Raw genomic sequence first — 12,616 nt, 5'->3', positions numbered from 1 at the left:
ATATGTGCTGCAGAGGGCAACCTAAGTGGCTTGAATAGGGAAGGGAGAGAGGCGCCCAAGGAGCCAACTACAAGTCTGGATGAGCAGTTTAAAAAACTTTAGGAAGAGCAAGTTTAAAATGAATTGCGTAGATTTGCAGCCAGGAATGCTGGAAAGGCCAGTGCAGCACCTAGTTCGCTATCCCAGGCCACCCAGCATAGAGAATCTCAGACATATGCAGGCAAAGCCCGAAGAAGATTTTCATAGGGACAAATCTTGGTGGAGTTAGACACCAAATTCTCATTAATTCTCAGCTCTCTAAACTTTCCACTTACTGGCTTCCTCCTCCCTGCAACAAAGTAATCATTTGGAAAAAAAAATTTAAAAAAAGAAATAAGAACGCATGCTTTCATCTACTCAGGTTCTAACACCTGAGGAAATGCCTTAATCATAAGCATAGATTAACTGTGTGGCGTCATTATAAGGCTGACTTAGGGTGGGCTGACTTTATTAACTGCATTCCTTACCTTCAAGTTTCTCTGAAGCGGAACCTTAATTCAGACTTTTCCTCCTTTTATGATGACTGATTCTGCAACTACCATAAACATCCATTTTTATTTCTTCCTATCAAATAACGGATTTCTACTCTCAACTTTAACAAGGATTTCAGTTCAAGAATCCCTAATGACATTGAAGTATCTAGCTAGTACGACCTAATTTAGCTAACCACCGTGCTATTTTGGAACAGCCAGGGTGACACAGGAGAATGGATGTGCTAAGAGCTTCAGTTCTCATTGATGAGGCTTTGGGCGATCATCTCATAACTGCAGGTTGTTCCCAATTTCCGGTTCAAAAATAATCCCTGCCTGTCATACCATTTCCTCCTTCAACCATAAATTACTCATTCTCATTAAAAACAAAAATCGTAGCTGAAATCTTAGCTGAAATTTCTTTGAAAGAAAACCTCAAGTTCAGAGTGGGTAATAAACCTCAAGGCAGGGAACAATTTGGTAGATGTTCCCAAGAAAGCTCCTTGCAAACCTGCTGTCAGTCAGAGCACTATGGCTCAAGGCAAGAACCAACTAGCGCTCCAAAGGTAAACAACACAGATTGCTGCAAAGACTATCAGACAGAAATAAGGACATTTCCTGCTCAGATACAATGTTTACGTTATTACTGGCAGTATAAGAAGAGACTCATGTAGTCCAGGATCTGGCAAAAGGAGAAAATGAGTTGTGTTTGCAGGCAGCGTACCAGGTATATTGCCATATGGAGTAACAATAAATCATCACCTTCACCTGCAAGCATCACAAACTAAACTTTAAGAACACACTGCCAGGTAGGAATACGTTATACTGTTTACCCAGGTCAATACATCAATCCAGACCTGCAGCATTTCTCCTGCTGAATAAAGATACTGTGCTATTTACGGAGAGATATCTCACAGTCTCACTATTAAGATGCAGCACAGCGATAATTCCAGCTGTAAAGGATCTGCTAGGTCTATGTTAGCAATCTAAGGGCTGCAACATGTAAGCATTTCAGTGAAGAGCTTATCTTTAGCTAGCCAAGATGCTAGCATTTATGTCTATTTCAGTTTTCAAAAAGATAAAGAGTATACGTGGAAGTCCTGGTCCCACTCGGTGGGGTCACCTGCTGCGCCACGAGGGCCCCTAACCCCTCTGCAGATAGTTGCAACTTTTTGGCAGCGCAAGGAATAGCAGGTTTCTGCAACGAAGCATTAATATCTACCAAAACATTGGCAGTAGTAATGCATTTGGGAGGGTGGGGAAGGATGTAACTAGTGATGCCAAGGCAGCAGGCTTCAGAGCAAGTAAACAGTTAAGCCACGTGGCCTGCATGAGGAAGAAGAACAGGAAAAATTCATGAAAATGGGCAGAGAAGCGGGCTTTGCCGATAGGAGAACCGACTTCCTTGCCAACCGGGCGAGGGACATGCTGGGTTACCTTGGGTGTCTCATTCGTCTCCCTCGAACTGAGTTTTCCACTGCAAAGGGGGACGACAGCCCCGGCATTTGTAAAGCACGTGGCGAGGGGACTGCTGAGTATTATTGCTGCTCTCTCTGCTGCTGCCGCCCTAAGTAAACACACGAACATTTCCTTTCGGGGTGAGAATAAAACATATGCACTGCTGACAGCACAGCGATGTGTTTATGTAACATGCAGAGATTACGTTTGTTCTTGGACTAAACACCTGTCAGCGCTTCTTTCCAAAACCCCTTATTTTCAAGATGTGTTATATATTTAACTAGGATCAAGATTTTTACTTAAAAAAACAAAATGTTGTAGGTATTTCTAAATTTAGGAGGGACATAAGGAATACCAACAACCTTTACCTCCTCTTGACTTTTAACCAGGTCGCATTTTTAACAGCTTTTCTTCTGTGGACTTTACAGTTTTACCCAGATCCTTGGGCTCCTCCCAAGCCGCACCACCATACGAATGCTCGCTAGCCTACGGCAACCCCAAAACACCCGCTTAGCCCGAGAAGTGCAAGTGGTCGGCCTTTGCCAACCCGGCCCGTTCTCACTGCCAAAGACGGGCGTTAGCGAAACGCATAGAGGGTCTGGGCAACACTGACCTCCTATCGGCTGCCCCCAGGCGCGAGAGTCTTGTTATGCGCTGCAAACACGCGCTCATACCCGCTTATATTGGTGCAGATATCTCCGTATCTATATCTAGGTAGATAACGATATACAGAATTGGAGGCTACTTCAGTGGGTTTCTGAAAGCACTCGCACAGCGTGACAACGCGACTGTCAGAGCTGACACGTTTCTGTAGGTTTCCAAAGCACTTCACGGACAGAATGAGAAAAAGGACATAAATTCCCTGTTTCATGGGGCCTTAAATCTAAATTATACCACAGACATAGGATTAAATTCTCCTGTCAGCTAAACCAGTATAAATCTGGAGTAATTCCGTGATCTGAAGATCCGTTGCTAATTAACAGAAGGCCCCTGAAACCCAAGGAAATTAGCACAACCAAACAACATTAAAAACAGACTACACACTTGTCAACTCACTCAAGGCTCTGCTCTGCGCTTCCTCCAAAAATTCTCACGTGCCTCACTAGGAGTACCCCATGCAAAGCCAAGGAAATATAGTCCTAGGTTAGGAACTTCTAATACCTATCCCCAAGACTGAAAAAACACGCTTATTGTTCTGCTACATTTCTCCTAGATGATGAGACCTGAGGTGTGTAATTCCATAAATTCCTATTTTTTCTCCTGCTGCAGAGCAAGTATTACCTTAATAGAGTTTTTCTTAAAAAAACCTATGCGTCTTATGAGTGTCCTGTAGCAGTTAGGTATCTTTACAGATGCTGATGCTCTCTTTGGTCATGTTTAGCAAACCCATCTATGAAACTGCAGCCAGTAAAGTTATTTTGCCGTTTCATGTTTGTTTCTAGTTAAAATATTTCTGATTTGTGGGGAGCAGCTGTAATAGTAGGTAATTAATTGGCAGATTTCCTTCACTGCTTGGGAAATTTGCCTATTTTTGTACTATTCTGTCAGTAGAAGACAACAGTAGCAAACATAATGTTTTTTTTTCTTAGTTACAATAAGCGTAAAGGGATCATTACTTTTCCAAACAAGTGTGCCTCCCCAGGGTTCAATCCTAGCGCGTAAGGGCATTGAGACCAAACTAGCAAAGCCCCTGCATGCGTTTAAGCCCATGCTAGACAGAGATGTGCTTATGCACCATGATAAATCACTGCCAGTAGGACTTAAAGTTAATCAGCAGTGTAAGCACCCTCTTGGGCTCGGCCAAAGTCCCTCGTTATATTGTTCCACGACTATAATGGACTGATTATTAAAAATCCTTCTATTGAGAGCGGTCATTAGAGGAACATGATAAAGTGTTTGATTAAGAGAAAGTCAAAGTAAGACGTACTTCACTGACTCACTACCAGGCACCAGCAAAGAGCAATTTGCTATACCTTGAAGATCAACTTAAAAATTAATTAGATTTTTCCTGATAAATTTTGTTGTGTGGGATTTATAATTCTGCCCTCCCTACTCCCCTTCTTTTTGGCTGGTCATTTAAAACTTTTATTTCTATTCATTTACTGTAACATTATTCTGTTTTATCTATTGTTTTATTGAGCAATTTCAATATTCTGGTTCTACATAAGACTTTTCCCTTACTTAGGAACCGCAGTCTGTAATAATAACAATCAAGGCAGTTCATTCTGACAAATGTATGTCACAAAAAGACTGCTGTGACTTTGAAATATTGAAAGTGACTGATAACATAATGTGTGAAGCAGAATAAATGCATACAAATGGAAGTTTTAGCTGAGCAGTCAAAGTATGAACTAAATACAGTGTCAGAGCTCTGCTCTTGAAAGCTCTGCGTGCAAGTGGTTACAATGGCAAATTACTAAATGCACTTTGCAAAGTGTTTTATGAATAAAGTGGCAAGCACAGTTTTTCCTCGACCCTATCATCCTTTTTTGGGGCTTGCACTTAGTCATAAAGCAGAATGAAGTACGTTTAAGTACAAAACGTGCGTCCGGAAAAGCATTTGGTTTTTCTAAAAGTCATCAAAGCTATGACAGCTGGCATCAAGGCCCTGCTTTATTTTGGCCTAACCTAGCCTGACTGGCACTAAGCAGCATTTGAAACACATTGTGCAAACAAAAGTCCCAAACATTTCCAGCTGATTCATGTTAGCAGATACTTCTGCCTTCACTGAGCCCTCCAGAAACTACAGAGCCAAGGTCTGCTCACATGGGATTTGGGGCTGAACCAGGCCAAACGGCAGTGACTAAGATGCTGTGAAATATTTCAAGTGAAATGTGGAGCAGATTAGCAGCGCCCTAGTTAAGGGCACCAGGCGCTAGCGCCCAGGTTTCAACACCTTGTGTTCCTTACCATCCCCGTGCCTGGACAAGCAGGAGCACTATTTCTTATCTTGGCTTGGGCACTGGCCCCTTGGATGCCAGCTCTGGTTGTTTATGTGCCCGCTTTCCATGACTTGGGCATTGCAGGGCTCTGGTAAGCAGTGCATCCCAGCAGGGATACGTGATAGCTGGAGCACACAGCGTGAAAGTTTTCCGCAAAGCCACCTACTATTTACACCATGCAAGGAATAAATCCTGACAAAAAAAAATCATTTCTCTGCAGCTTACTGCCTTGGTTTCCTCACCACCACTGAGTCTTCTCGGGGATTCGGACAGAGGTCCTCAAAGATTTTGTGACACCTCACCCCCAGCACCTTTTTTCTTGGGGCTACCAAGGTCCCCCGCACTCCGGGAGCAAAGGCTTCCCCTGTGCCCTGTCCACCTTTTGACTAACCCAACCCTCTTTAACCGCTGCCAGGCATTTCAGTGACCTTCTGGGTGTACTGCCAGATTCCTCTGCCCAGCTTCTGACCTGTGACTCCAAGGCAGTCCACCGCATGGACCTGCCATGACCCACGCCACAAGCCTTCTCTGGCTAGTTCTTCTTCATACCTTCTCTAGCTAGTTTTCTCTGATTTCTCGTGCTGATAACCTCCTCCCCACATGGAGTGGAGCAACCAGAAAAGCTCCCTTCAAGGTCTATGACTCACCCCCACAACCATCTCTGAGTGCCCAGCTCCTCCCTCCGACCCAATAACCAGCTCTCTCCTTCCTCTCTTCATCTGTCAGTGAAGGAAGACACCTCTGCTGCAAAAGCCTGCTACTGCTGCTCCTCGGCTCTACACCTGCAGATTTTCCCCGCTCTCTTTCCCTTTCCCTACTCAAAAATGTGACCCAACTCCTCGAGCGAGGCTAGCACCCTCCGTAGCGCACCAGTAATTCAAGGACAGGTGACAAATAGCAAACAGATGTGTCACAACAGGGAAATCGCAGCAGGCCGAGGCATTGCACAATGCACCCGTGCCATGCAAGTATGCAAAATTCTTACACTGTGTATGGGTAAATTCCCCAAATTGTTAAACTGTCAAATCCAGTACTTACCAGAGCACATTTCAGCTTTGAAAACACACTTTTTCTGCTTGAAAAAGCCTTTCATTTTTACCTGGAAAACAAGCCCATTTTTGGAATAAAAATTTCTCTGAGGACTAGCTGTATTGTCCAGCTAGAGGTTAATTACTTACTTTTTAAACCAACAAAACAGGTTAGGAAAGACCTATTATTCTGTACTTGTTTGCTACCTCTGCTCACTTTAATTGAAACAGGTTGACCGGTGTTTTGTGCAATTTAGGTTAAGAGGCAGGAACCTTCAGCTGGTCGTGCTGGCGTAGGGGTAGGGCAAGCTAAACTCTTCAGCCATCCCAGTAAGAGACAGAACTGGGCATATACTATGGGTTTGTCTTCAGGACTGCTACATGATCGGATCCTTCTTATTTGCAAGAAAAGCTTTGCACTCACTTTGCACACTGGTTTGAAAGCGAGCCTGCCATCCAACTGAGTCAGAGAAAGTCTTTTAACCTGCTCCACTTGAGACCAACACACACTAGCAAAAGCGAAGGTAGCCATGAAAACTAAAAAGCACTCAGGAAAAGCGTGTCTTAACTGTAAACCCAAGCCCTCTGTTAGAAATTCAAAATGAGGAAAGATCTTTGAGGGAAGCCACTTGCTGAGATTTCCCTTGGCTTTACTGTCATCAGACTTAATACCGAGCAGTTTTAAACTCTGCAGCCATGCGCTTGCTGACTCAATAAACCTTTAAAACACATGAACCGTTCAGCTTACGGTAAACACTTTTTTCATATAGTTGGATGAGCACACCGCTCGCACTGACTATACTGCACGTACGTCTCTAGGCAATACCTGGAAATTTTGCGTGCCAAGTCCGAGGTGCCTAAGGTGACAGAAGTGGATAACTGAGCTAGTCAGAAATAGCTTGGGAGGTGGTGTCTGCTGGCAATCTGAACACGTTACAAGGAGACGGTCCTCTCCGTGGAGGTTCACGTGTAACGGCGGGGAATCACTATGCATACACAGCTTTTCTTGCTTGCTTTTCTGACCTGTGAACAAAGCACCCTTTCTGAAAGTGAGTGCTCATCAGGAAAAAGAGCACACAGGAAGGGGAGGTGTCTTTTTTTGTGGCACCTCTTTCCCAGCGTATGGCAATTTTGCCAGGAAAGCATAGGCTGGATGCAGGGGTGCCTTCCCATGACGAAAGAGGCAAGCGGTTCTGTGATTTTCATAGCTGTGTTCTGTATGTATACAGCTGTATACCGAATACATAGCAGTATTCTGTTCTTTATGAATATAAAAAGAACTAATGCCTTTTCCTTGAGATTTTCTTCCCCATGCTTCATTTGAGTGCTGCTACTTCAGGACACTTTAATTTACCCCATCAATTAATCCTGTGATATTTTTAAAAAGCCCAGTAATCTGCTAGCGGCATTTATATATGTTTTCATTGATTCATTTTTCATTATACGTATGTTATAACTTCAGATCTGCTGCAGAATCTTTTAACCCATCGCATCGATTACTATTACTGTATATTAAAAAGTTGCTACAGTCTGTGCTTCTGTAGGTATCTCTGTTTCCTTCAACCCCTAGTTGTGACTCTATCACGGACACGAGACCTGCAAGCACCAGGCACGCAGCAAGAGAAAACAATAAAACCATTTCTTTATGCTCTTTTTCTGCAGTGCAACGGGTGGGAGCCACTGCTCCTCTGCTGTCCTGCAGCCGACAACCCCTGCTAACAAGCGAGATGCAAATGGATAATAAAACCGGGAAACGCTGCTGGTGACAGTGCAGAAATCTTCAAAAACTGCAGCTCTGCATTAGGCAGCTAGTGGAGTAGGATGCCAAGGGCCAATGCCAGATCATCTGGTCCTTGGGGAAAACTATTAGCAATATGCTCATAGAGGATTACAGAAAACAGAGCAAGCTTGACCAGATGGTGCGGGAAGGCAGACTATGATGGTGCGACAGGTCCTTTCTGCTAAGGCTTTGTACGGAGTAATGTCGTTTTTTAAAGCAGAATAAGGCTATATGTTTTCTGATAATCCATTCCAGGTTACAGGTCTCCAGCGTAGACTCAGTGGTCCGGGAACGGAGCTGTGCAGGATACAGCCAGCCTCGGGCACCACCGGGGTCGGGCGGCTATCTGAGCAGGGCGCGTTTCCAGCCACGAACACCAATTACTGTTTATCTTGAGGGCATGGGTGAGAAAAAAGGCAGGCAGACATGTGTTTCGCGAATTAGGGCCTAATGCTGTTTCCAGTTTCATTCCTACAAATCTAACCTAGTTAGTAAAAGCAAAATGACATAACGCATTATTTTTGATGACCGAGAAATATTACATCGGTATGTTACTGAAAGGTTTTCTATTTAGTATTCTGGATATCCGAGAAACTACCTTGTTATGTGCTAGATCTGAATTGATTGGGACTAGATTTTCATGTCAGATTGCTCAGAAACCTGGAATTAATCCCGACCTCGCAAACATGTAATTTTACTGACATGAACTTTTGATCTGATGTAAGGGCAGGCTCTAAAAATTAGAGAATTCTACTTAAATTCAGGAGTTTCCTTCCAGTTCAGTAATATTTCCAGTTGGAGGAATTTCCTAATTCTCTAGAATAATATGAAACAAGTTTGTTTGCGGGGGAGGGGAGGGGATTTTATCTGTTTCCCTGCTGTAATTTTCAAAATTTTACATATACAGCCCAGAAGAGTATTACAAGTCTAAGTAAATAACAAAGACAAAGCCAACCTGAGCTTTCTAAGGCATCCACTGCTCTTCAGATGATCACTGTATTTAATCACAGAAAAATCAAACACTAGATCATTATGGCCATTTCTCTGCAGGGTTAGGGGGCCAAGCCAAACTCTTTTTTTCCCCATATCTGGTAAAAGATAAATCAGAGAATAAGAGACACTCTTTTGGGCCTCTATGAAAAACGAAAAAGATGATCTCAAAGAAAGGAGTACATATTCCCAAGGACTCAGACAAAGTAATCAAGGTAGTTGGGAAGGCAGTAATTTTCTTTTCACTGTAGTCTTTGGATATCAGTGACCTCCAAGACATGGAATGAAAAGCTAAAAAGAGAGAACTGATACTGAGAAGATAGGAAGAACACCATATTTATGACTCAGTTTAGGGCAGCAGCTTTCTAAAACCTGAAGTTTTGCTGATGAGACAAAAAAGCACAGGAAAAAAGTATTTATTTAAAGCATATCTCTAAAGATTTGCTAAGAGAGAGTCTCGGAGACTACAGGATGGCTCTCCTCTTTGCCTCCAAAGTTTGGGATATGGGAAAGTGCAACGCTTGCAGCTAGTGAGGGGTCTTTAAGCTCGTGCAGGAAAATCATTATACATCTCCATTTCTTTTCCTGCCAGGACAGAAAGAAGTGACTGGCATCTCTAGTTGAAAAACAATTTCTCTGTGGCCTTTTGTGACTTGGGCCAAATTCCAAACGAGGCTTTGGCAGGAGCTATCGCGAAGCTGTACCTTCCGTACCACACGCCGCTGCACACGCTATAGCAGGAGGTAACATACCTTCACCACCTCCGCTGGCACACAGCCAGCCCTGAGTGTCTGAAAGCGCGTGGCCTGCTGGGATGAGCGCCCTGAAACGCTGTCCTGAGCAAGGGACCACACTGTGGTCACTGAGGACAACTCTGTCTGCCTTTTCTTTTTTTTTCTGCATGTAAAAAAGAAGGGTCTCAAAGACCAGTTGCTTTATAATGCTTTCGGCTGCTCACCCCTCTCTTTCAATAAACCATACCCATAAAAAAGCTATTTTTTGATCTTGCACTTTGAACACTACGGCTTTTCTCATGTACTGTTTGCTATTTCCACAGTGCACTGAAGGCCCAAAGCCTTTTTTTTGACTCCTAAACCCTTATATTTCCCCGAGCCTTGAGAGAAGGATCCTGGATATGGTTTCATTTTCTGTGCTGGGTCTGAAATGGATTTTTTTTAAAAAACAGCAACGGCTCCCAAACTTTTTAGGTTCTGTGCATGTTTACCACTTTCCCCCGCCTAGTATTTCACTGCATCCAAACTTGTCTTGTGTAAGTAGAGTTCTGGCTTTACATTGCATCAGTTCAAATACGCGGGAGCGCCCGTTCCGCTCGCTAAAAGCTGTATGCCTCCACCTTGCAGCTGCAAAACGATGAACACAATATCAGCCAAACTCAGGCACGCATACTTGCTTCACTGCATCAGCTTACAATCGACGACCCGTCCAACTTTTTGCGTTAATTGAGCCGCAGCATAGTCAACCTCTCCTTGCGGTTCCTGCGTACCTGGAGGCTCTTCCGACGCCGGCCCTGGCGGGCAGCACCGCGGCCCGCGCTAACGCAGCTGCCCGCCGCTGCCGTCAGCGGCTTGTGCCCGCGCCTCGTCGGACCGTCCCGGCGGCTTTGGCTGCCGCCGTATTCTCGGCGTTTTCAGACCTCTTTTCAGCGCCTTTCAAACCGCTGGTAGTATAAAGGGACAGGCTAGCACCGTCAGTTATGGAAGGAAACGACGTGCGGGAATTTGGCTTTTGCAAGGCCCTGGATGTGTTTCGATGGAGCCTCAGCGGTACTAACCGATAGCAGGTTTAATGCTTTTCTTAATTAGCCCAAGGGATGCGTCAGCAACAACATAGCAGACATCCCAAACGTACAATACATCTGGAAATCCCAAATACCTAAACTTTACCAGAGTGTTATCACAACTCTAAGTCATGCCCTGTAGCCTTGAAGAGAAGGGGTGAGTGTTTACACCTCTCTATTTCTTTTTTTTTTTGTTTCCCTGGGAATTCCCTGACTGCTCAGAAAAGGTAATGAAAAGTCTGAACCTCACGCCCGTGCTTCCTGCGCTGAGACCGACATCTCCTGTAATCTTGCCAGACCTTTCACGGCTGCACCCGAGCGATTTAACACACTGTAGCTTATGGGTTTATATGAAATTTCATAAAAGAGAAGCCTTGTATTTCCAGATAGACATATTTATTTTGGGAAAGATCAAGAAACGCCAATATATTTCAAACTGATTCCCCGCTGCGTTAAGGAACGTGCAATATTCGTACAAACATTTGCTAATCCCACCCAGTGAAGTCCCTCTCTATTTAGCATGCAGGCTGCAGCAGCTGAAGGTTGTTCAGCCTTTTCATTAGGAAGAAAAGTAAGGATGATTTGTAAAAACCATATGGAGGTAATCATAAGAAATAGTGCTGAAGTGTTTTTAGAAGATCTACCTTATAAGCACGCTTCCTCTTTCACCTGTTTGTTTCTAATATGGTATTTCACAGATTCAAAATGCAAATTTATATTTATGGATGTAATTAACTGTGCAATATAATAAGCTGTCGTTACACAGAAATAAAAATTAATTTAAAGGCGGCACACGTGTTTTCTGAATATAAATTCTCTAAATTCTCCCGCAGGTAGCATCACCCCAAGCACATTCTGATTTCTCTGTTCAGCCTCTAATCCCGATAATGTTATGAGTTATTTTCTCATCAGTACTTAGGTCTTGCATCGCCATCCAGACCTTTCTGTGGCTAAGAGACTCACAAATGATCCTTTGCTTCATCCACCTGAGCTCTGATAATTACAGCAGAAAACAAAATGAAGGAGTTTGAGTGCCTATGAACCCTGATTCCACCACCAGAAAACATCTGACCTCGGGAATTCATTTAGGTCGCCTTATGTCATAGCTTCTCTAGGTGTTAAATGGAAACGACGTTAACTTTCCACTGAGAGATGCTAGTATTTAAACAGCGCTTCGAAGATCCTCAGATAAAAAGAGCTCTATACGTGCAAGTTTTTATGCTACTTTCTGCTTCCGCACACCTCCAAAATGTAATACCCTGAAATGCTGCAATTTTGTGACAAAATAAAATTGTACTCGGAAACGTCAGAGCTGCACAGACCAACGGTGCAGAAGCCGCTAAAGGCAGTGCATCAGAAGAAGTCATAACGCAGCCTTTCTGGGTACTGAACGCTGCCATGCTCTTACTAGCCCCAGCACCGACCATTTCCCCAATATACTGAAAACTGTAGCATCTATATAAATGACGTCAGCAACAGCTCCTAAGGAGTGGGTTTGATACATCCACCTTGACTAGGAAAGCAGGGAGGGAGGAGGACGAAGAGAGCTTAGCTGCGTAGGCGTGCGCCCTGCCGTGTCACTTGGCCAGCTCGTTATATTTAGTAACGAAGACACAGCCTATGAAACTCCCCTTTGTCTTCACATTTTAGAACTCAAACTCACTTACTCAAACTTATAAACTTGCTTATGCGCTGAAGATGACGACTTAACACCTTGAACAGCACCTGAGATCTCTAATAGCTGGGTGCATTTCTTGCAAAGATTACAGGAAGCAACTTTGCTCCTCGGTTTTGCATTGTGGAACATGAACTTTACGGAGGCAGAGGTTTTTAGCAGAGCCTGCCTGGTCATGGCCAGGAAGTTAAAGTATTCAGTGAGTAATGCCCTATAATGCTAATCTTTATATTTTATACAAATCATATATATGGTTCATTGAAATTACATTCGTCATCGATTCTGTGAACTTCTGAATTTTGTTACTGCTATCTCAGCACAAAATTCAGCCCAATCACTCCCGACAAATAACCGATTCAAACAATTTAGGCCTCCTCTGTTCATGCAGTATGTGCGAGCAGCCAACGATTTCTCTGAATTTGCATACTGCTTTGAG

The 12,616-nt window shown here is 43.7% G+C and overlaps 1 protein-coding gene across 4 annotated transcripts in view; it reads right to left on the bottom strand.

The window, feature by feature from the left end:
- GRID2 (glutamate ionotropic receptor delta type subunit 2) overlaps positions 1-12,616 on the bottom strand; it is a 718,520-nt gene that overhangs the window by 56,425 nt on the left and 649,479 nt on the right. The gene's annotated exons all lie outside the window — the stretch shown is intronic.

The sequence above is a fragment of the Struthio camelus genome, chromosome 4 (assembly GCF_040807025.1).
Source record: "Struthio camelus isolate bStrCam1 chromosome 4, bStrCam1.hap1, whole genome shotgun sequence".
NCBI lineage: Eukaryota > Metazoa > Chordata > Aves > Struthioniformes > Struthionidae > Struthio > Struthio camelus.
The sequence above is the reverse complement of the archived record's forward strand: the minus strand, read 5'-3'. Positions and strand labels throughout refer to the sequence as shown.